At 41.6% G+C, this 26,164-nt stretch overlaps 1 long non-coding RNA gene across 1 annotated transcript; it reads left to right on the forward strand.

Moving 5' to 3' along the window:
• Positions 1-1,403: 1,403 nt before the first annotated feature.
• On the forward strand, positions 1,404-23,418 carry LOC111245636 (uncharacterized). Its single transcript, XR_002671407.2, has 7 exons — positions 1,404-1,731; positions 3,765-3,980; positions 4,534-4,583; positions 7,919-8,038; positions 20,721-20,854; positions 21,040-21,230; positions 21,529-23,418. It is a non-coding gene; the product is annotated as an uncharacterized LOC111245636 (long non-coding RNA).
• The last annotated feature ends 2,746 nt before the right edge of the window (positions 23,419-26,164 follow it).

Genomic DNA, 26,164 nt, shown 5'->3' on the forward strand with positions numbered 1-26,164 from the left:
CCTCTTCCTCGGTCCTAGCATGATGTTTCTTTGTGACTGGTCGTTTGTAGCCACCTGTGCAAGAAAGGATCGGGGCAGCTCAATGGAAAACGCGGCATAGAGAACCAATGCGGCAACGGTACGGTAAAGCCAAAGCTGCATCGACCGCAGTAAGCGTTACCATTAATCAATCAACCTTTGCGACGCCTCAACAAGACCGTGGGGTCCGCTGGACAAGGCAATCAATGGAGCCGCCATCATGTGTCATACCTCGTCGTGCACAGCGCGAAAACATCTGCAGGCGCAGTGGACGACACTTGCTTTATGGCAGTGCTATCTCATCGAGTTCGTGTTGTATAATTATGTACTTATTTATGCATATCAAAATGCGTTAGCGCAGTATTGAGTTTAATCCAGTGCGCTATGCGAATCAGAACATTACCTAAGAAGTTAATTGGCTACCGAATAAGCGTTTGAAAGCCGTACAACCGAGTATAATGTTGTAATCATTTTATACGAGTTCACGCCTTCGGTGGCCAATTCCTTTGCCTCAGAAGCCTCGTCGTTTCCTTAATCTTGTTGCACCCTATATACATGCCTCGCATCGTATTTTCGTCGTACATTTGTCACTTCTAAACTAAAACGCCCCAGTCGGTTTGGTACTTCAGCGCAGGCATTCTGCCTGCGTTTGGTATACCTTCTTTAACGTACCTTGACAGCTAACTATGCTGCTCCCCACTGACAAGGTACAGGGTCCTTGCAAAATGAAACAGAGGACTAGACCGTGTGGTGCAACTAGGCCCTACATGAGACGTTCGTTTAGCAATGCTTCTTACTCTACCTGTAAATAGACTGGGTTTACTGAACTTTGTCATTTTAGACTCACACAGTATTAAGCTACTACTCACTGGGCTATGCATTTTCCCAAAAAAACGTATTTCGGCCGCATTGCAACCTAGCTTGTCCAAAGAATTTGAGAAAAATGTATGATAATACAGCTTTGATCGATCTACACGTTATATGTTCGCTGTTTCTACTACATATCGTCCTGTCGTGTATCGATCATGTGATCTATTGCGTAAGGATTGTAATTGAGATGTAGAAAGCTATCCTTATGCAGGAATATTTAACCTTAGATTCAGAAAGTATGTCTGTTCTTACGCAACTGTCTCTGTCTGCTGTACGAGAAACCTTCGAGAATATTCATCATAATAGGTTCGTCATAATTGCCATAAAAATGACTTATCTCGATTTAGATGGTATTTTGTAAAACAAATGGAGACTTCGAAATTAATTCATAAATTTCTTTGTTAGTATGTCATAAATCAGTGACCACGGCTCTTTTGGTATTTTGCAATCGTTTAATGGTAACCGCATTAATTGTACTGCGGCTTCTTCTTCCCTATTTTAGAATCCTACCGTAGCGGACTCGATGCGATCACAAATAGTATATATTTCACTAGATACTGTTTAATTCAAGCTATGCAAGTACACATTTAGAAAACATATTGTCTAGATGTTTTCCCTATTGAAGAATTTTTCCAAATACTGTTTCAACATGATCAGATATCGTTGCATATTGACCAGCTCACAAACCAACTTATAAACAAGTGCTACCATAAGCAAGTTCAGTATACTTTAGGCTCGCTATGAGATCCGACAGCACAGGCCTTCTACCGAGCCACCTCGGTCTTTGTGTCACAAACTAACTACACAATCAGACCACCACGTTCGCTTTCTTGCCTCTGGCCGGTGAGTAAAGTAAAATGATTTTCCTACATCTGTGCATTCATATATTTACGCTTATCTTACCAGGCTATTTTAATGGTTTTAGTAAAATAAGCCTATTTTAACCGTTTCCTTCATTCTATATAGTGTGTCTGCTGATTCTTCTTTATTTTTGGCCTTTATATTACTGCACAGTTTCCTTTCGCCCTTATTTCAATATCGCTGGCAAAAAATCTGCCGGCGCCCAACTCCTTTTCTGTACTTCCGGCGGCCCATAAATTTGGTTACTGAAGCTGCATTATGGTCTCGTTGCTAACCCATAGAAGAATGATGTTTACGGCTGTAGTGATGAACTGTAGGTATCCCTGTATTATAGTTTAGACTAATACGCTGTTGCACCGCACCCAGTGAGTTTAGTTATTCCGTGGTTTTTTTCTAAGTTAGTTTGTTTTCTAAGTCGACGGCCCAGGTCTGTCCGGGTGACCTAGCGAGCCGTACATTAGGCGAAGCACGTAAGCATTTGAGGCGTGGTATGTGTACAATGCAGTACCCAAATTGCATGCATCCTTTTCCAAGCTTTCTCCGTTATATTATTTCCTCTTTTGCTTTTGCTAGTTGGCGATAATGTCTATAGCAAAAAGGGAGCAACTGCCCTGGCGTTAAGGAGCACTCCTGAATGATCGACATTGAGGACTTTAGGGGCCTGGTTAAGGTGAACGCGCGTACAAGGCAGGTTCTGCCTTTACCTCAGTTTTCCGCCCACGAAATAAAGAGCACCCTTCTTTTCGCCGCTTTTGGAGCTCCGAGAAATACCTAGGGTCTTTTGGTCTATAGGAAAAGGCTACAAACGACGGATGACGTTAGCTAGACTTGACTAGTGGACGCTTTGCTTGGCTACAAATTCGCTGAAATTGAACAACTCGCGTTATCAGCAGACAGCAGATCCAACGAAACGGGAAGGAGGCTGGGGGATGAATGAAGGCGTAGAAACAACTGAGGATTGCTGGCAGAGTCATTTTCTAAGCTATCCGCGCCTTGTACTGCTGCTGCTGCTACTAGAATGCCGTTGCTTCCCCATTTACCCAGAATCTATTGGCGGCGTGCAGCGCTACCGTCTGACTGCTTTACCATAGCTGACATTTGCTTTTCCTACCAGCCCCTCGCGCTAGTCGAAGAGCTAACATAGTGAGGAACTCCTGAAGTGTCCTTGGGCTAACCCTTTTACATCGTTGCCTGTTTCTCACTAGTGTCTGCAACCCCGGCGCACTGCCTGAAGACGAAAGTACTCAGTATTCATGAGTAAATCTGTCTGCGAACACAGAAAGCGAAAAAGAAGAATGGAAAACGTGGGCATACACGGGGATGAGGGGTACAGGAGACTGTTTTCTTAGCAGAATGTGTATCATTGAAAACAAGAGAGCGAGAAAACTATTGTCTAGCAGACCTTTACTCGGATAGACGACGGCCCAGCTACTGTAATGCCAGCTAACTTCCAAACTCTGCTGCGCACAGCGTTTGTACCACTGCAGAGTAACGTCGCGCTGGTAAGCTTTGTGTATCATCTTTCGATGAGAGCGCAAAAAATAATAACAACAACGAGAAAGATAACTACATCTAGCGGAGCAGGTATTCACACTTTAAAGAGCAGATTTCCAGATTTGTCTAAAGTCGCTAGAAGTACGGTTGGATTCACGGCAACGTATCATGTTCGTGTTGTTATTAAGTAACGCGTAATTCTCAAGAGTATTAACCTTCTGTTTGTTCCACGCAAAAGGTCCGTTAGAAGAGTTGTCAGTAATAATGCTTATATCATCATAGGGATGGATTTCAAAAGCTCACCTCCTAGCCAATGTGTCACTGCGTTGTTTTCCCTGATTCATTGTTGTGTAACGCCATAGCGTTTTGCGCTTAGACCTATTTAACTCTAATTTACACAAGGGAAATCATCCAAGAATATCGTGGTAACATTATAACAGAGCAACGTCTCTTAGATTTCTCTGATTTCTAAATACTGTTCATTTATAAGCATTGTTTTTGTTTTGTTTTTTCCTTTTTAGCGTATACAAATAATTAAATACACTCCACGCAGAAGGCAATAAACTAAATTGTCGTATTCATGACCGAAACAGCAGTGAATATCGTATGACGAGTCGGCTTTGCGGATTTTACGGAGATAGAAATCTTTGATGAAAGTGGAGGAGCACATCTACAGGTCGTCGGGTGGTCAAGAGATCAGGCTCACACGTCTAAATAGCGTGTCATAGCCAAAAATTGTAAGCCAATCTAGGCCATAGGTCGCAAAAAAACAATGCCAAGTAAATCATCGTGTGATTATTCGCATGTTTGGACGAAAGCCGTAAATAGTTTTATTAGCGCATTTTCATACATCTGGTCGGCGTTTACTGATGTGTTCGGTTAAGGAATATCATAGATCATTATTAAAAAATTATAATCTAAAAATCGACCGAGCAATCCAGTAGAATAGAAAAAAACGCATAAAATACAGTTTATTTTTTAGCAGCTGTAGAGCGAATACATACGGTAGCAAAGTTGTACTTGCTGCGTAAGCGTTTGATCTCGTCTAGTGGCCCATCGCTATCGATCGTAAAAAGTTTCTAGACGCTTTTGGGGTTTTCACTCAAAAAGTACACTACTTAATTTAAACGCCTCAGTTTGCCTGGGAATTTATTTCTGAATAATTGGACCAAGATTTAAGTGTTGCACGTATCTACTCCTTAAGATATTGACATTTAAAGTTACATTAGAATCAGTGGATGAAGTCTTATAAACAACTCGATTGACTCTGAAAATTCTGTGTTTTTTCAGGACTACCCGATGATACCAAGCCGTTCATTCAAAGAGACCGCGGTGATTCGGTACGTTTGACCTCATTTGAGAAGTAGTTCTGTAAGAATGGTAGGTAAATTTTTTTCATAAACTGAATCATAAAATATTTTTAAAATAATCGACAGTTACTGAGGAGGCGCTCAAATTTTAAAATTGATGTCTCTACATTGGCGGTGCTAACTGGACTGCCCAGTACTACTAGACCTGTCGGTCACCCGTAAAGAATAATCAGCCAAATTGAACGTGCTTAAGTTGACAGGCTCTTCCTATCAGTTAAAAACGTTGTAATTTTAATTTTCTCTATGGGAGACAATTAATTAATTAGTAATCAATGTAGTGCTTAAGTTAGTATATATATATATAGAACCCATGTGCTTTGATTGTGACGTTTTAATTTTCAGCCATAGCTTCCTGTGCTCTCCTAAAAGCAATAATACCGAGATTGCACTGCAAGGGAACAGCCACCTATGCGCCAGTTAACTGTTCACCGCTTCAATGGCGAGCGAGATTTTTCCTTGCCTTTCACGTAGATATAATAATGATAATACTATCGCACACACCGCTTCTATCCGCATCTTCTGTAATAGTTCTACGTGTCTCGCTGAAATTTTGTTCTTTCCAACGACAAACGAATGATGAGTGAGATTTGAAGTGCTCTTTTTCGTCCTAAATCTTTCTCTATACATGTGACTTTTATTCAGTATCCACCGTTCCGTACCTCCCAATCCTTGGCGCCCTCTATTGGTTTGTGGTTACGAGGCCAGAGTGGCAGAATAACGAAGTTTTTCTCAGAGTATTAAATGAAGGCTAGGAGCTGTTCATGATTGCGGGAGCAGATCTTTGTGTCTGCTGCTCGCGTATCATCCTTTCTCTTTGCCGTTCTTTTCATCTTCTCTCCTAGCTCTTCTAGGGTCTTTGAGGATTGTCTTTTCCTTTTCGAGGGTTTCCTTACCATTCCTGTTCCAATCCCTATTTTTTCGCTTCCCTTTCTCATTAGGTTACATTCGTAAGGTTACTCCTTCCTTTCCTCTCCGTAATAGTATTGGCCTCTGCCCGATAACCAAGCTGAGCTCCGCCATCTATACGTAGCTTTGCTGTGACTGTACAAAGCAAAGTCATCGTACGGTAAACTCGTAAGGCGACAAGTACTGGCGACGCTCGTACCAAAACGATACAACGTCTTCGTAGCCTCCTTTACCTTGTCCCTATCTCGTCCATGCCCTCGCCGTCCTAAACTGGCTCTCCTACAGCGTCCTATTGCACTAATTGATTTCCATCTCTTCTTTTTCAATTTCTTCTTCTTTCAAAACACCCGACAGGGAGACACGACACAGCAAAGAGAGTTCTGTTCATAAGTAGTCTGCCGACCTCACAACGACAGTAGTAGCAGCCACCCAGCTTTACAGCAGTGCTGCTCGGTCCCTATGGAAGGGACAAGACCGAACCGAGAAGAATGGCCACTCGGTAAGTAGTCGGCAAGCAGCTGTCGGTCCAATCTTCTTTTTCGGCGTCCCCCTCGTCTAGGGTGCTGTAAAAGGCCTGAGGCGCCCAAAGAGCCGTTAGTCTAACCATAGTTGACGAAACTGGCCAAGGACTGTGCAGAATTCTACTGGTGGCATCCGTATTGGTAACAGCCATGCGCACTAATGTCGCTATTGCTGCGGCTGTTTTAGTGATGGCGGCCTACCATGGCGACTTCGGCGAGGGCATTGGCGATGAAGCCGACTTTCCAATGGCGTTTCGTTGTTTCCGTTCGTTCTCTTTCAACGTGTTATGTTTCACTGGCCCCTAATGGATTTGTAGTTTTCATTGTACAGAAGGAGCCGGTACTAGCGACTGGATCCATCATAAAGTCGCTAATGAGACAAAATGTAAAGATCAAAAGCTCATATGGCCGAATCATTTGGGTATCGCCACTATTTCTGGAAACGCGTTTTTGCGCTTCTCCTTCGCCTCATAAATTCCTCGTTTGCCAATAGTTCTAGTCTAATAGTATCTGCATGCGACCGAGCACTTCACCACTTGAAAGAGTCACAAAACAAACAAACCTCTCTTTCTCGCTATACATCTATTTATGGCAAATTTCAATGCTTATGGATAAATAACGTCCTTTCTATTGTATACATGATGAGCCACAACGACTTCGCGGAGCTCTGAGTTCTTCAAATGAATACAATACGAAAAACTATATAAATATAGGAACGAAATTTCGCTCGTGTAGCTGTTTTGAAAGGGCCTGTATAAACTAGAGCGGTGGCCCTAGATTCTGTTGCGCAGTGTGAAAGAAAGTCAACAGAGACTAATAGTAGCCAAACGAAGGAGCCGTGCTACTCTAAACTAGCAAATACTACGCTTTTGTTGAAGACATTCTTATATACAGCATATTACAACAGCGGTGCATCCACTCCACCTCGATTTTCGATTGAACTGTCTGATAGCCAATACGTGACCGACTTGTAATCGCGGTTCGCGGATCCCGAACGCCCTTACGATTTCATCAACACTACGGGGCCTGTTTATTAGTGCCTCATCCAGGTCCTGTCTGCTTAGTACCCTCTTTTCCATTTTTCCCCGTTAATTTCGTCCGGCACTATCGATTTTCAAATTTCACCTGTTCCACCGATTTGTTACTTCTGCGTGTCTCATAAATCTTTCCTTGATTCCACTTTCCGCCACCTTTTTTAAACCTTCCAGCGAGCCCTGCGGTCCTACAAGTTTTCCTGATTGCTTGGTCGATCCGCTTTCCTTTGCTGACTAGTTTTTTATGAGTCATTATCTCCGTCGCTGATCATCCGTACAGATGTACATGAAGTCCGCCCTATACGATCTAGTGGCATGAAATGTGATAAAACAAAAAACAAGCGTAATCGATAATGATGGGTTGAAACGTGTTATGCATAATACGATCATCCTTTTAATTTGTTTGGATGTAAGTGGCACATCGTAGTTCTATTGTTTTTTTTTTTTTTTTTGATAAACATGCTTGTACATCATCGTTTCGTAACTCGAATTACGGCATGATGTAAATGTTGGTGCTAGTCTGACCGGCTTCATTATTGTCAAGGATAATATCATTCATATTCTTATTATACCATAAGAATCAACTGTTCATGCCACACTCGCATAAAATATCTTTTAATAAATAAACAAAAACAAGCTGTTCAGAAGAACCCAGCAACACTATGCCGTTTATATCGTGCAAACGATTTTCGTTGCACTCTAGGGTCAACCACGATAGTCAGCCAGCTAGACCTGCTACCCTATTTGTACCCCGCGCTGAGATTACAATAGGATACGACTCCCAAGTAGTAAAGTTCTGGCTATTTTGCACAAAACCCTTTCTAAGCTGACGTGTATTGCGCAGGGATAAATTGAAGGACCTCCATTGTAACGTACTGTTTGCGTGATACGTCGATCTAGTCGTTCTAGCTTGTCGTCGTCATCATTTAAGGTAACCCGTTCTCCTCCAGAAATGCTGCAGAAAGTAAGTTACCGGCTATGATTTTCAACTTAGCTAATTCAGTAAAGAAATCCTTGTTGCATAGCAATAATAGCATTCCAGAATCTTTAGTGTTGTTTAATTATTTAATTGTTATCGGAGGCCAAATAGAAAGGAACTGAACCTGTAGATTGTCTACCTGCTCAGAAAGACTTAAGGATGTATGATAGGCTCTTAAATGGTGATGTTTTGTTTTAGGGACTTCACAGCTGTGATAGTCACCCAAGCTCGCTTTACACACGTACGTCTAAATTTACGTGAATATATTATATTTGACCGCGCTGTTGGTATATTGTTCGCAGTTCCTTCTACACCCTACGTTGCGCTGCTGCCAATTATAAAGCGCCCTAAAGTTGAGATATGGATTGTATATGCTTTTCGGCGAGCTTAAAAAGATTGGTGCGCCGAAACTCACTTTAAATATAAGGAAAAAGGAGCTAACAGTTTTGGACAATAATAAAAGCTGGCAAATCGAGCAGAAATCTATTTAAAAGTTATATATAAAATAAATTATGTGTACGTCAACACTAAATAAATGTGCTTTTCACTAAAAAAATATGGCGCTACACTCCTGACTCACAGCCATAGAAGTTAACGTATCATGCATCAAAAGGTCATATCGCCCTTTTTTATTTACAAACCGGACCGTGTTACGTAGACATGGCTTATTATACTTTCACCAGGTCGCATAATTATACTTATGCATGAGCGTCTCGCATAGACACCGCAGATATAGCAAATAAGCCCTTTTATCAATTGTACACTGCCATAGGACTTGTTCTGTTGACGAACGAACTGTCTCGTTATTAAGTAAGCTGCCCGTCACACTTTCAGTGTAAATTCTCCAATCGATTGCTCCTCTGTGTACATATCATCGCGACGGCACTCAACGTGAGCGCTAAACGTGAAAATTCAAACCGGAGTTATGTTTATAGTAGTGCAGCTATCCTTTGTATGCGCGTATGTTTGGCCGAAGTGGGTGAGGTACGGTGAAGAACCTCTGCCGTTAGGTACGCGGAGGCGTGTAACATTGAAAAAAAGAGGAAAACCGTTTTGGGAAAAGGGTCTGTACATCTGCTCCATTTACTTTTTCGCGTCGATTCCACTGTCTTTGTTAGGGGTAACAACAACGCACTACCCGTTGCCGTCTTTCTCGACCAGGTTGGCTAGTTGGCTGTCTACTTTACGTCTACTCCCTGCTCTTGCATCCTACGTTTACGTAGGTCCTGACGACTCTTTGCCGCTTCCTCGGTTTGTCAGGCTACTTTTGGCAGCCTTGGTGGCAGCAGCCGAAGAGGAAATCTTGCCGAAGGTGCTCGACTGACATCGGATTCCCACGGGCGATGAATCAGCATTTTCTCTGATTTCTCTTTCTTCGTCCATCGACTTTTTTCACCGCTGATGCTGCCGCTACTGCTGCTACTAAGCAGTGAACCTGCCTTCATAAGCGTCCGAGTGTTGGGGCGACCTCTTTTGCTCGCTAGCTGCCTGGTTTCGGGCAAGGACTACCCTGGTTTTGCCGTAGGCGAACCCGAGTAAAACTGAATAACGCCAGTAGCGGCGCCGTTTGTGATACGCGTCTTTCCCGCCATCGTTGCTTTTCTTGAATAGTGGCGAAGCTAAAAGTGATACTAAAACTGGCTTGTGTGAAAGCTATTGGCCTTCAACGCTGACCTACCTGTCTCCTGACAGGCCGATGATCGACAGTCGATCGAATTTGTATTTCTGATAATTGATAGTTGCCCCAAAAGCCATTCACCACCATCATTATTACCGGTTTTGGATAGTTACCTTTAGTCCGACACGTCTAGACTAGTTTCGGGTCGTTTGTGTAAATAGTCGCCCCCGCCTGTGTAAAGATGCGTTTATCTCCAATGGCCTGTTTGGCCTTATTTGGAATCAGTTTTTTTGCTGAAGTGTTCGTGCTACCGCTTACGTCTCCGTAATAGATTAGTTAGTGGCGTATTAGGCTGCTAGTATTAGGGACACGTAGTGGTTTAGGTTCAAACCCGGCTATAGACACTCTTCGTTTTGTACTGGGAGACAACCAGCGTGTGATAGTGCAGCGAAACAGCTCGAAGAAAAAAGGTTCCATTAGCCAATAAAGTTCCCGGGAAACTGTTCCTATTTTGATTCCTAAGTGAAATCAATTTGGCTTGCAAATTAAAACGGCCAGGACATGCAGTTTCTCGCTGAACATTATTTTCGCCTGTGCGGGCATCAGGTTTGTTTCATATATGCATTATATGCTGCTATAATGATTTTGTCGATATGGCGATTATCCATCATTTTAATACCTTTTTTTTTTTGTTTAATATGACGCTTAACCTCACTAAAGGTTTCCTAATTACACCATTGTTCTCGAAGGAAAACTTTGAGCTGGATAGTTGTATTTTAGGCCTATTACTAGATACAAGTGCCTACTGAAAACAGAAACCTGCCAAATTACAATGCAGTTTAAGTTGAACCTTGTCTCGAATTGTCTCGAGAGGAAACATTTTTTATTTGCATCTGGTATACGTATAAACTTCTATGAGTATTTGCCCATCCACGATTTGATATAATTAGCGCGGCCAAAACATATTGGTACGATTACTTACCACATAGGCAATGCACGAACTGCAATTTAGTGATGTCTCTAGTGTCCTTGCCTGTAATCGGTTACCGTGCGTAACGTCAAAATGGCTAACGTATAAGTTTTGTGTGGCATTAAAATACTGCAAGAAATCACCTGAATAACTTTCCAAACTTCTTGATCCAACTTGAATGAACTTTAGATGCTCGGCCATGAAATATAAAGCAATTACTCTAATATTTTAGCCGTATTTTCTTGCAGCTGTCCCCACACCACCCTTCGTTAACTCAATTTTAGATTGCCCCTTTTCGCCTGCTTGCGGTGGGCGTACGAAGAACAGTTAGCCAAAGAAAGTGTTTACTTTTTCTTGAAACTGATTTCGGTTGAGCTTTTAGCGCCTGCTTCTACGAAGCGATAGAGAGAAGAAGCACCACCGTTAGAGTAATGACCGACGCATGTACTTTTCGATGTTTAACTTTTTTGGAACTAATTTTAAAACGTCTATGGTAGCTAGCCTATTTTTTTATGTGCCAGTCGTCGTGTGGCTTTAGATGCTGGACAAATTTGACTTTTTCCTGCCACGATTTTTATCTTCTAAATACTCCAAAAGCGGTACCCTTACAACGACAGTGGCAAGATGTTATCGAACCCGTCCGAGACAACTCCTACATCTCAAGCTATTCTTACATCGTCGGTGGCATCGTTTTTTTTTTTTATCTAATGCCTGGGTTGTTCTTGACTGGAGTGAAAGTGCAAGCTGAATTTATCTCGTTGAGCGGTTTTTACTGTACCAAAAATAGAAAATGTTTCGTATTTTTTGACAAATCAAAAGGTTCTTTAAAACGAGTTACAGAAACTTTTAATATATTTATGCGCGTGACTTACTACTTGGCAACTTACGTAGTATCGAAGAAACCTTCAGTCCTGATATGGTCCTGATATGCCCGCTTTGCTTGAACTTCATTCATAATTTGTTTTTAGATAATGCTCAATGTTTCAGAATAACATTATTTGCTACATGTTCTATTGACATACGTGATATTAGTGATTTCTAAGGGCAATCTCTTCAAGCTCATCAGAATCGAATTTTTAGGATCTTACTTGACATATATTTAGTTGTGCTGGAAGTAGGTAGTAGCAGATAAGCTAAAAAAATAGCAGAGAGACCGTAACGACGCTGCAGTGACTACGGCAACAACGTATAAAAACAAATAATTCAATATACACATGCTGTTATCATTAGCAAGATATTGCCATGATCACCCAGTAGAAATAATATCTTAAATCGAGCAGAAATAACTACAATTAATTGTTACGAAAGTGCTTGCGGCGCTTTCGTATAAAACTGGGCGTATTCGGCAGCGCGTGACAAAACAGAGCCCAAACAGAGACAAAAATAAACAAAAATTCAGTTATATTATTAACTCAATGTGACTGTTGGCTCTGCTTATAAGTCTGCCGTAGCATATCCTTCTTCCGGCAAAAATATTAAGGCTCGTGTCCTTTAACGGTGCCGCGCCACGATGCCATCGTAGAGCCTTTCTATATCACGGGGATGAAATGCGAGCTGTATATCGAAAAAAGGACGACAACAGGTAATGCGATGGGAGGACAAAATGAAGCTATGGAAAAATATGCTGAACCAAGAAATGGCGCCCTGACGGCGAGCGGTGGTGACTCTGGCGTAAGCACTGCTACCGTAAGGGAAACAACGTCGTGGCGTCCGGTTTTGATTGATGCCAAGCGGATTCGACGACCCGACGGGATAAGATTAAACAAAGCCCAACGAGAGGTGAGAGAGGCGGAATGGAGGTGACGTTAGTACCGAGGAGTCGTCGACTAAGATAGCGGCGATAAGACAGGAACTTATTGATTAGTCAGAAGAACGCTGCTATCGTCGTATTTGAAACCACCTCGACAAAAGAGCCTAGCGGCAATTTTTAAGTAGTGGAGGCGTATCATTCTATTAGCTAGATATTTGCTGGAACCATGTCCTCGACTTGTATGCGACGTGGCGTTGCAAACAGGCGACGTGGACGCAGATACAAGGAGACGCATACAATCGAAGTATATGATGATCCGGTCTGAGAAATCAGGTGATGTTAAGAGATTGGTGTAAAATGTGCAGAATACTTCAAAACAGACATGTGTAGGTATTGAACGGCCCTCGTACTGATCAATACAATAAGAAACCCTATACCTCTGCTGATCAAATGTTATTCGGGCTGAAGTGCGGTATTTTCTACGCACTGTAAAACTTGCGATTCAAGAAAACCGCTCAAGGATAATATAAAAATAACTCACTTTAAGAGTTACTTTAAGAACTTCAGAAACATCCGAGTTCAGAAAAGGCTTCAGTATTTGGCTAGCTAACATTGGGCAACTTTAAAAAGAACTAATTTGCACGGATACAGAGTCTTTGAATAGTTTAAAAGCGAGCGCGCTGACACGATAAGGAAAAAGCTTTAGATGAATATTTATAACTCGTTGGTAAATACTCAGAACTTATTTCTGTTAATATATATACGCGAACTGCTATCGGGAGCCACAAGACGAGCCGTGTTAATTCTATGGGACTTGTCTAACGCAGAGTAGCCACCAGTAAGCACGTGTATCAACAAGTGGCTATCTATCCCTATGTAGGAGCTTACAGGATATATCTGGCTTCTGTGCGGCCATACTACAGCTATGTTCATGATTAAAGGAAATATAGAATAAACGATTCAGAGCTATATGCGAATATCCTATGGGACAGTCCTGGCTGATTCTTTGAAACGCTTACTACCGAGCACCTTTAGAATCGCCTCATGAAGCATGATCTCGAAGATAATGATCGACGCTTTCAACTGAAGCTTCTCAACCGTCCAGTTGGCCAAAAGAATTCCCTATTAAGTTTTACTTTTCGAAAAGAGAACAGCGTGAAGTGACACATACTTTTTGGCCTAATTCGAATAGAATAAAGGGCAAATTACTATTTTAGGCCATAAGGCGGTTAGACGTCTATTCGTCAAGTGAATGAAACGCTACCCTCAAAACAGGATATTCCGCATTTGGGTAAGTTCAATTTTGGGCAATCCTCTGTGGTGTTCAACCGGAATTTTGTAAAGGTCGTGCGTTATCCTCACATACTGAGAGCGAAGAAATTTCTCGATGTCTATAAAATCCGTACTAGCAACTGTAAATTGACTGTAGTTGACAGTAATGACAAAATGGCGAATTGGTATCACGGGCCCGAGGTACTCAGTCATATAAGGCGATGCCAGTATCCCAGCGTTTGCATTAAACGGCTGAACAATCCCGATCAAGCAGAAGAATCTTTTCGTGGTTTTAGCGCAGTTATTGTCACATGTTTAGATTTTGCTAACTATAAAAGAGAAATATAGAAAATAATATGTGTTACTAAAGTCTGCTGTGCCATATTTATATGTGTTGTATTAAGGGAAAGACCTGAATTTCTCTGCCCAAATTTTGAAAAGCCTATTTATACCAAAACTTTTGTATATTTCAAGGTATGGTCGCGCCACATATGTAAGAACGTTAATAAAGTTAAAAAAGTGCAATCAAAGTTCTTGCACAAAAGTGCAGTGCGTTCAGTCATATGATTTTTCTCCCATCTCTAGTGGTCGTATGAAAAATCCGAGAGGTTATAATAGAGTACAATCGGTCGACTTTTTTTTTGCAATACCGCCATCCCTAAACAAAGGTGCATTGAAATTAAAGAACTAGAAAAGGAATCGAAAGGGAACTTAAAAAAAAAATACTTTTCAGAGTCTTCAGCAGGTAGCGTCCGTATTTGTTTTCGCTAACACAATAATTCATAATATTATTAGTCATATTTACTTTTGATTCAATGTACAGAAACAACACGCCTCACGTGTGACGCCTCACTAGTTCTACTGTTCTAATCTGAATATAAGCAGGTTTTGTTTATATATCTAATAGTAATTCCTAATGACGGTGGCGGGTTTTTGAGATTAGTTTCCTAAAAAAAGCTTGCTTCAAGCTCCCTCCTTCTAATAAGGCCGATAGCGCCATCCGAATACAGCATGATAAGCGGTTCATGACGGTCGGTTATGCGGGAGCCTGGCGTAGGCACCCCAAAAGTATCGGAATTGGCCCATGGATTAGCGTCTGTTCTTCCTTCTCGGGCGTCCGTCCGGTCCCCATTTGCTCGTTCGGATCTGTGCACACAGTTCGTGCAACTCCTGACACACCTCTTCCAGTGCATTACTATTGCTAGTAGTGTAAAAGAGCCCCTCTTAGTTGCCCTTGGTCTACGCTTGGCCTGTTACCATTTTGTTTCGTTGTTGCCATGCTTTACAAGCGGTCAGCCAGCCAGAACCGCTATCCTTCCTGTCTGAGCAATGTAGGTCACTGCTGTATGTGCTCAAATACAAATGTGCTCATCGGTCTATAAGTCTCTGTAAGGGGGTTTGTGTGCGTTCTTACTTCAGTTCGAGTAAGTCGCTCATTTCGGTGATCCTTTTTATTGCTGCACATTAGCGGGCATGTCCTTCTTGTCGTGTTGCTATCCTCTTGGCCAGTTTTGCCTTGCCTTACTCGATTGCCTTACTCTCACCGCCGACAGCGGTGCACCTAGTTTCCTTACTGTAGTGTACGTCAATACGGCCAAAGCTTGCTTAAAAAGACAGCATGGATTTTCCGCCCTACCGTAGCGCCGCTTCGATTTGCAGCCGCTCCGCGCCTGCTTAGTTCCGTTATATCCCATCGTCCTAATATTGTCGTTTAGTTTGTTTTTCCGCTAGCTTGGCGCCTCGACGATAAAAAATATTATTACTATTATAATTGTTATCGTTATCACTATCACAAACGGTGGCCTAGCAGCGATTAGCACCGCTGTGATATGGACGTTTGCGTGTGCATGTTCGTATATAGGGCTGTAGGCGATACACACTGACCCACTGATAGCCCGAGACTATAACAGTAGCTATAGAGGGGTAAGGATTTTCCTTATGGAAAGGAATCCGAAACGTCAATATGTGTTACATGACGTCGACATATATATATGCATCTGTTTAGTGGGCGGTATCTTACTCGCCTGGCACGAACAGGTAATGTAAAAAAAATCCTATGGATACAGAACTCGGCAAGTAATCGTGTTAATGTAATATTTGTTGTTTGTTGTTGTTGTGGTGTTTTATACAGGGGAAGGTTTGGTTTGGCATAATTAGAGACCCACATTTGAAAGAGTTTTGCATGAAATATGCTGTTTGTATAGACTGTTAATCCCATTAAAGGCGAACTTATAAGATAACATCGCTTATAGGAAAACTTGGTTTTTAGATATACATATATGTGTCCATGCTCCTTTCCGTGCCAAAAAGAGTTTGTGACACGTAGCAGAAGCTGAGCGATATCCTGTAGGCACGTGTACCTTAAGCGTACCCAGGGAGCTGATGAACTGTTCTGACCTAAAAAACGAATTAGTTCGAGTTAACTTCAAAAACCTTAGAAACAAACTCCCTAATTAATTCAGCGTTTAACTGAAAAATATCACAGCGAACCGAGATGTAGGTTCTACTTGCCTGCTATAGTTAAGACACTTGAAAACGCACATATAGTCCAAAAAATTTCCTAATGCATAACTACAATTATAATACCCGTCTTTCGTGTTTTCTATCCATATATTATGTTAGAAGGTATTGAACAGCACTTTGTTTTATAATTATATTGTATTGAGTGGAGAGAACCACTCACACTCCTATCGTTGATATGTGAACGTGTCGAAGTGTTGTAGGTGTGTGTACATCTTTCACCCCCGATAGTCCGGATACAGGCTAAACGATAGAGTTGAACTATGGGGGAAGTTCCTAAAGCCAAATTCCTGTATATCTTTTGTCTGCTACCTTCGTTCCCTGTTCTTACTTTGCATCCATTGTATCGTCCGTACAATGAGAAAAGAAACGAGAGAAATGATAAGGAAGGTACCAGTCTAGCGGGTGCACCACGTGAGATCAAAATTATTTTCCAGTATAATCGAATTCAACCCCACGGCTACTCTATGATAGCAGAAAGGACAAGCGAAAACCAGTGGCATTAGATCTTCACGACACTGACGATTTCGCTACAATCGCCTTCAGTGTCGTTTGCAGCCGGAGAACGGGGCCAATATGGTACTTAGGAGGATCAACAGCAGCTGTAATTCGAAAAGAAAAAGGAATGAATATATGCGTTCCGAGACGAGTAGGGAACAAAGAATTCATGTTAATAGCAGGTAAAACTAGGTTCTGGAACGATTGACGGCCAAGCTAGGCTTAGCCTAAAAAAAAGAAGATTGCTTCAAGATAAGCTAAACCATTGAGTTTAGTTTGGCGTAGTTTGAGTACCGGCACCAAGCAGTTAAAAAGACGGCGGCACTACCGTTCGACCGAGTTTTACAATGTTGGTTCCTCAGTCTCTCTTGGTAATGTCCACTGTCGTCCAATTGAGCCCTATACAGGCAAACTTTAGTAGAAGCAGCAACTGCACCCACAACGGCTAGCGAAGTCGAAGGCGTTCACCGCAAAAATATATCACGGATATATCTTATGCTTGTGCTTATGGCTTCAGCGGGATTGTTCGACCCCAGGCGCTACGGTTATGACAAGAGCTACGATGGTTTTGTTTGGATAGACCCCAGATTCTTCAGCGCTTAACACTGCCCATTCTTCATCTTTCCGCTGTCGTAACGGATGGGTCGGAGAGTGGGTTTCTCTAGCAGAGGTAGGCGCGCAAACAGCTGACGGATCTGAGAATAAAAAAAGCGTAGCCCACGTTACCATTACTAAAGTTCCTCATCCCGTTTGAACTGGTTTGACCTTTGAATTAACACAAACAGCCACCAATTAAGCCGAAAAACGAGACCCTATACGGAAGTTTATTACGAAGCCAACATCAAAGTTTTCGTCGGGAAAGATCGTCAAAATACGAATATAGACAACCGGGTTTGCCCTGAGAAGGCAGAAAATGAAGCGGTCTTAAAAGAAACGCCTCTAAGAGAAAGAATCGGCCATACGAAAAGCTTGACGAGATCGTGGTTTAACAAAGGTATTTCAAAGACGCCTTGAAGACAAATTCTCGCCTGAATACTAATCTTCGAGGTCAGAAGCGTCAAAGGACAGTGAAGGGTCTTGTTTACTCAGCATGGGACAGTTGACGGCTGTCGTGGAGGGCGTTAGGGTCAGAAAGTATTGTTGATCCTAGCGTACACACACTTAAAATCCTACAGACGATACTCAGAAACTCACAGCTGAAAAGGCGAAAATGGCCGAAGACGCTGGTTAGGTTAGAGTAGTCAGCTCAGTCGAAAGGGTAGTTCTTTGCAGTTGATCTTAAACGACAGTGGACAGTGTGCGACTCACAACGCCCTTTGGCGGAGTGTTGACACATATTCAGCCTTAGGCGATGCTACGACTTCGTAAATGTCGAGACATGAGCGGAAAGCAGCTGAATTTTAAGTTCGGTTAACTTGACGAAAGAGCTACATGCGGAGATTAATAGAACATGTCGCAAATTACAAGCGATATAGGATAACAAAGGACGTAAAAGTTGAAAAAGGAAGATTCTATTCGTTTGCCTAGTAGAAATTAACGATTACACTCTTGCACAAGAGGGCCTTACCGCTGACTTTGTTACAGCGATGTGGTCATTGTTCGGCTTTGTCTTATAAGTTATTTACTTTTTATTACACTGTTAGATAAGCATCGAAGCCTGCCATTAACACAAAAGATTTAGTGATGTGATTTTGGAGCAGTTTCCCATGCGTAGACATATAAATCTACAATATCATAGGGCAAGTCTACATGATAGTAGTGAAAGACTGCGATACCTACCTACTGTTCTATTACATCGAATTGATATATTGCGTGTTTATGAGCAGGTAATGAAATGCGTTGCTAACTTATGATTATTGATATGATCGCTATTAGCTGAGTTGTGCCACGCTTAGGAAATATGTTTATCTACTTCTTAGGAAGTGCTTCCTTTGGCTGGGCGTGCTTAGCCAGACAAGTTTTTTGTATCCAACAACTCTTCTGAACCCGTTGAAAATAATCTTATGCTAAACTTCATCATTGCAATTCAATTTTTATATTAACAACATTACTATAGTCTTATTGTTTGTGTACAGGCCCAGTGGGTACAGAAAATGGGGCTAGGCTCTCGCTTTTCCAAGGGAAAGAACGGGGACACAGCGAAGTTAATACACAGTAACCCGTTCCACGTAGATACATAGAAGCCAAGCTGGCTATTGGAACCCATTCTATACGTACACATTTTTTAGTGCCTCAGAATTTTGGGTTACTATCCCCTTTCTATAGGATTCGCTGCGTTGTCGGTTGTTGTAACAGGTCGATGGGATGATATATTAAAACGAGCAAACACAGTTCTATGTACTTCTTAGGATTCTACTCTATGTATCTTGAATCAAATAGGTACGTGATTTACACCTCGCGCAAAACATAAAATTGTATGAAAACATATTGGACGGTCGTAAAAGCTTGTATAGCTTTCTTTCACATATGTACGGTTAGCAAAATAAAGCATATGTTAGAGTGTTAACCACTGTCGCTCAGTTTTATTTATATAAAATTATATATATAAAAAGAAGCTTATAAAAAGGCTTATAAAAAGAAGTCTTATCGTATGGCGAGTATAAATCCAATTTCCAATGCACAATACTGACCGAAACAGATAGCGCCCGTTTATTGTTTATCCAGAGATGAGCACTGCCACCATACCTTTATTGTTTTGTTATTTCATCACAATATAACACACATTTATTACAAAACAATATAAGTTGTTAACTCAAACAAACACAGTTCGGCCAGAATTTTCGATCTTCTAAAATGTTCCTCTACCTGTTTACGGTAGAAATTTAAAGTTTGCTCATGGATACTTCGTGTATGCATCTGCGTGCCTGTACGTCAGTAGACTGTAGCCGTCTAAGTGCTCCAGTAGGCTTCCATCGTCCAGGCGCGTTACCTCAATCCACCCCATTAGCAAATTGTTGCTTCGGCAAGAGCAGCCAATCGCCGACTTGGCCCAGCCGCGAGAAGTAGTGAAGTCGGCAACGGGCGATCTGGTCTGCCTTCTCTTCTTTCGAGTTGGATGTTCTTTTCGATACATAGGTTCCTCTTACTTGACGCGCATCGGCCAGACAAGTGCACAGCGAAGTGCTTTGGCTAACTGAGAGTAATTAACGCGCAGGCCTTTCTATTTATCGCTTACTTTAGCCAATTTTTATTTCCAAGGATTCAAATAGCACAGCATTTTCCCAAAAAATGATTCAATCTTCTTTCCGAAAGCGACTTCTTTTTTTCTATTTCTAAGCAAGCCAGCGAGCGAGCCGACACTTATGCGCGGCGATAATGAGTCAGTAGCCAAAGCGGAAGCGGTTGCAGGGTTGTTCTGCTATGAACCCCACAGGGCGTATGCCCCGCTGTTGTCGGTGCGCGTTAAGATCGGCACAATTGTATGGCGAAAAAAGGGTAGTGCGAGCGATGGAGAGGTTTTTCTTTGTAACTTATAAAAATTATTCGTATACAATACGACTAACGGAGAACTGCAGTCCGTAACATAAACAAAAACAATTACTTTCATGCAAGTATAATTACGTCTTATGAGTAGAGATGCAACGTAATTCATGTTTCCTTTCTACTCCATTTAGGGAAGTGAAACTTTGGGGAGGACTTACACTTCTCAAAGTCTACTTTAAGAAGACGTTCCGGAGATTTGAAGGCTGACAAAACCTAAATAGTGCCGATTTTTAAATTTAGCTTATTTCGTTATTATTAGATAGTGACACTGAGCTGGCTATTAAAAGTGCCGACTATAATGTTTTTTTTTCAAGCGAATTATAATTATAATTATCTAACAACTAGTTAATAATCTGCTAGCTGGATGGGGAATTTCCGGTTAATTAAAAACAATCCAATTATCCTCATTTCATGTTTGCGCGAGTCAGATGTTCAAAGCGCTCGCAGCCAATTTGTCTCTAATAAGGTAAAATAATAGTTAGCTGTTCTATTCCAGGATGGTTAGCTTGGAAGATCGAGCGACACTAACAATTACTACGCCCTTGTTTTTCCCCAGATGAGCTATTTCTGTCGTTACACAATTTAGCAACAACAACAACAACAGCAGACCGGTTTTTCCTGCACGAACAGGATACCGGAAAATTAACGCAACCGTCGATATATAAACACAGCAAAGGAGATGAATAACAGGTACGTCGATAAGAAAGCAAAGGCATGTTCCTCTAACTTTCTGGTACAGGAAGGCTGGCCAGGTAATTGACAGAGGCTGAAGTTCGCATAGTCATACTATTTTGCTATCTATCATATAGGGTAGAGCTGATCCGAAACACTTGGGAAAGGAAACTAATACTGTCCTTCGAAAATAATATTTATAGCCTGTATCTACGATACTCGTTCATCAGCTGCCCGCTGCGTAGCGTGCATCTTTATTCGAGAAATGGGCGCGGATTATTTTGAAATTCGCTCATGCGAAACAAGTTCAGGCGACGCATAGGGTGTACGATCTCAAACCAAAGTGAGCGCTGAACATACAAGGAACGTCGAGTTATTTTACGTGGTATACTCGGTTGGTAAACGTTTTTTTTAAATATCTAAAAATAACAACCATTGTAAGCAACTAATAAGAAAACACGTAGATATAGGTCCTACGTGTCGCATCATGACACAGGTTGCCGTAGACTAGCTCACAGTGCTTCTCAAGCACGGGAAAATAATTCAATGAATTTATGATGGTAAGCACTCGTACGCATTCATATGTATTGTCCAAGGAAGTCCCTTCAATTATTAGCTAGTCGTCTACGAGGTCTCCAAGGGTATTCCGCTATTAATGTTTACCGCCTTCTTTGGGCCGTTCGATTTTCCAGTATCATCGTACATCTGAAGCACCACGAGGCGAACAAAACTATAGGCGAACAGAACCATAGGTTGACTACTGAATAGAGACAAAAGACTAGAGCCCATTGAGACTCAAATTCTGTATCGGACCATCTCGACTTGCGTGTATCATGATGGTAAGCGGTCGTGGCGCTTACCGACGGCCTTCCATCAACTCCGTACGCGGCCTAGGGAATCGTCGTGGCATTGTTTATTTCTTCGTCCGTTCGCTTAATCGCTACAAGTCGTGGCGGCGTGGCCGTCACTATATTTATGAATCATCTAAACCATGAGCAAGAAAAGGTGGACACAAGGGTTCTTATGTTTCCGTATTCTAATTGGAATGCGTTGAGCATAGTTAGGAAAATATAACTAGGACAGCAGCGATGAAGGTTAAGACAGATGAGACCTGCGCTAGACCTGAGACAGCTCACATTGACAATTTCGATATAAATAGTATACACACCCTTTATGATAACAATGCGAGTGCTGGTAATTAAGTGTTTTTGGTCGACAGCTACGAGCTGATTTTGATAGTTCGTTGCCAATTCCATCGCCATATATTTAGATTTCTTCGTTCTTCGTTAAGCATTCTCATCTGCCTGCTAGGAGTGTCTGATGGCAATAAATGAGTGGTATACGGGCAGATATGTTAATAGCTTTTCTGCACTTTGAACTTTCTATACTTGGGTAGTCTTCGTCGTTTACTTCGTTTACCGCCATCGTGCGCGGCGTAAAGTGTATCACGCTAGTCAACTTACATTTATGCATGTTTATCTAGGTTCGTTAGAGGATAATACTTAAAGTTTTGTCACTTCGAATTTCTATTACTACACCAGTTCCAGATATTGTACATTGCATCCAAATAAGTTATTCATCTGAATGTTTCGCATTGCGCTCAATAATACCTGCATAAGCATCTGCAAAAACTCGAAAAAAAAATCGCTTGTCCTGGAGTAAAAACAGTTTTTAAAAGATTGAATTTGTTCAAATGCAGGCTAAACGCTGGAATAATTTACAAAATCTGGCAGAATACGAATTACCAACGAAGATGTTACCCCATTCCAATTTATCCGTGAATCTACCTGAAGCTGATTAAACGGTGCTTTGCTCAGCGCTACCTGTTCAGATGCATAACTTTACTCTAGCGCTACTAACAGATAATCAGGTTCAACACGTGGCCATTATCGTCTATTATAGATCAACCAAGGAAGATAGGATGCTTCTCAACGAGATGTTACTGTCAGACTGTCTAAGGATGGTGGATTTGCTTCACTTTCAGCAAGCCATCACACCGTGGGCTGGCCTTGCCTATTGCGGCTGCGAAAGTGGCCTGCGTCCAGGCCAATAGGCCTACGTGAACCGAATATATACATGTAAATGCAGAGCCGGCTGGGCAGTGAGTCGGCCCATTGGGAGACTCATGTCAGGAACAAGATAGGCCTCGATCTTCTCTGCGTGCGTATGTACGTTCGGGTGTAGGCACTGTTTACTCCCTTAAGGGAACCACAACGAAATAACAAAGGCGCAATTAGGAAATAATAAGGAGTAGACTCACAAGGTTGTGCCACAATAATGTGGCTAAGCTTCTCAGAAGCTCTGTATGATGTTATTAAATGCGTGGTCCATGAATTCGAGGACGGTGGTGGCAATAAAAATTTTGATATTACGTACCTGTGCCGATTTGGACTGATCTATAGGAATATCGCTAAAATATCTTTTGATCAACAATCGGCATTATGAATTGCGCGTTTTTAATGTCTAATTGATTGTAATCTGATTGATTTAGAATGGTATTCTAAAAGCTGGAACGAAATTTAACAGGGGCATAGGTACTAGTAAAAGCTTCTGGTGAGTGAATGGCCAGATATCTTATTTTTCTATTTTGTTTACAATTTATATGTATGTATATATATATATATATATATATAGTACCTTATTGTTCGATTGCTATCCTTTAATCATCAATCAAAGATATATTAAGAAACGGAAGCGACTGAGAAATATCAGAAAATTTTCAGGACACCTATGACTGTTCCAAACCCAAAAAAATAAAAGCTAATGTGAAGTGACGAATTTAAATATGGGACAGGGCTTATTGCTGCACCTGCGGCAGTTGTTCCTTGTTTTAGGTCACTTGATGCGCTCTGAAGAACTCTCTTAAGGTAGCTAGCTAGTAAGAATTAAGCAGAGGTTAAACAACGGAATATGTTAGCCTAGCAGACAGCTGTTGACAGAAGAAAAGGTTCCAGTAGAAATGGAAAAGCAGAATTGCTTTGCTTTCTTTTGTACTTACGCAACCGCTTGGGCGCCCAAGCGAAATCTCATCCCAAGGTATCATTAGACTAAAACGTGTATGGCTTATTTTGAATATATGTTCTAATAACTAAGTTGCATGTTTAACTTCTATGAGCATGCTGAACACCGTGTCGTTGCAAACAGACCGCGTAGGGCGGAACAGAAGAAAGCTAACGATAAATGAAAAGCTAAAAGATGTTATCGAACGCAAACAATACGTACGGATCATGCTCATTAGGATATGTTTACCATGGTAATGTCGCTGATAGTTAAAAGTGTAGGAAATTCTCATAAATGACACAGAGTTCCCTATTGGTGGCACTATCAACACGGTTCACCTAGATACTGCTCGTTCCGTCGAATAGCGTGTACGCTTGGACCGTCGTAAACGTTTTTACCATTATATAATATTATAGAGCATAGTCATGAGTTTAGTTTAAGAGGTAACTTTCGTAGCTTCTCAGGCACAACATACAAGTTGTAGTGAGATTCGCGAAGCATAACATTATTTCGAGCGAGTGAGAACTACGGGTGAGTAACGAGGAAGTTTAGAACGAGCGTATCCGCTTATTTTGATTACACGAAAAAGAAAAAAATCAACAAATGACCATATTATGTTTATGAGCATGGATTGAACATAGTGTTATGTTTTCATTATTACATGCAAAATACAATGCCCGCCAAAACAAACCAGAGGCATTTGAAGGTCGCAGCTAGCATAAAAAATACGAAATGAAAGGTGCCAGCCATTCCATATTATATCGATTCATCTAAATGTCTCGAATTGAATGTGGGGTCGTCCGAACCGTATCAGTCAAAACAAAGCGTTACAGGGTATTCGGCCTACTAATTATGCTTGCGAACGGTTTATAGGACCTATATAGGAATTTTTCTTTATAGGAATTTTTCGAAATAAAATAACTCGTTTCCTTTTCACGCGTCTTTGGTATTATTTCATGAACGAAAACTCCTCCTGGCAACGGAGCACAACAAGGATTAATAACAACAAAGGTAGAACAATGTTCTAGCACTTACTGCCATATCTAAAGCGTATTCTTTTTTACCCACTAACTTCATAAGCGCAGCAGAAAACTTAACGAAGGCCGGCTTCTCAAAGGGCAAAACATTCCTGAAAGAACTTCCTGTAGCCTAGGTTGTTCGCTTGCGGGCAAAAAAAGGTAGTTTTTGGTTTAGGTCGATGGCCTTCTTTCACAGCTTATAATATTGGTTTTGTATTACAGTGAAAAAACAGTACCTAGGTCGTTTGTTTTGAGGGCTAACTAGAATATTATCAGTTAAAAGCGCTGTCCTCTCACTCTGCCTCTCCTCGGGACATTGCCGGCGACCTCAACGCCCATTTCGACCAGCCGAACTCAAGTCGTACTATGGCCCTTCAAGACACGCATGCTACTTTTGGTTACTCGATTGTCAATTCCATCTTAGCACCAAATTTCCTAGGACATGCAGGAGGGTCCGTTATGGATACATTTGCGACGAGCGTAATCAGGCATTAGGTAAAGTCTCAGGATGAAAGTCATTGTTCCCACATATCGATAGCGATAGCTCTCACTGTCCTGGACGGACTATCAGACCCCAACATCCGCCGTGGCGCCTAAAAGTGGACAACCTCCTGGAACGCACCTACGAAGTTCTCTTTGTATTGGAATGCAAAAGTATGACCTCTCCGTTCGTTCGGAAGCGTAAACCATAATTTAACTATACTTACAACCCTTCCCGGCGGGCCCAGATGACTTTTAGGCCGAGTTACCTTCAACCTCCGTTTTTAAAATTATTTGTCGAAAAGCGTATGTGTCATAAAGGTAACAATATCTTGAACGGCTGGAGATCCATTTGATCGTCAATGCAGAACATTAACTGTAAAAATGGCTAACGTACCACGGCTGGCTCGTTCAGTCAGCTACTCAGACTTCATAAATAACTTCTCAGAGATGCCAACGTCACGTAATACGATGCCACGCGCAATGCTCTCTTTCGCTGTAGCGTGAGAAAGGAGTGTCTCAATAGAACACGATATCTTTCAACAGGACTTTATGGCACCGGAACTAAAGTAAGGGTCTGGACGCTTACGTAACGAAAAAACCTCCACTCCAGATCGAGCCTGTGACGACTATCTCAGTTTCGCGGTTGTTCTGGCACCGTGCTAAATGACACTATTTAATAAGTATTCACAGACATAGCGTCTAAAGACAAAGCTATGCTCACAGTCGCCGAGATAGCCCCTATGAATGTGCTTAACCTTCTTACTGCGATTGTACAAGATTATAGAAAAGCCATCAATAACGGAGTGTCTCAACGTCCGTCTTTCAC

This window comes from Varroa destructor, unplaced genomic scaffold (genome assembly GCF_002443255.2).
Source record: "Varroa destructor unplaced genomic scaffold, Vdes_3.0 BEIS01000002.1, whole genome shotgun sequence".
Lineage (NCBI taxonomy): Eukaryota > Metazoa > Arthropoda > Arachnida > Mesostigmata > Varroidae > Varroa > Varroa destructor.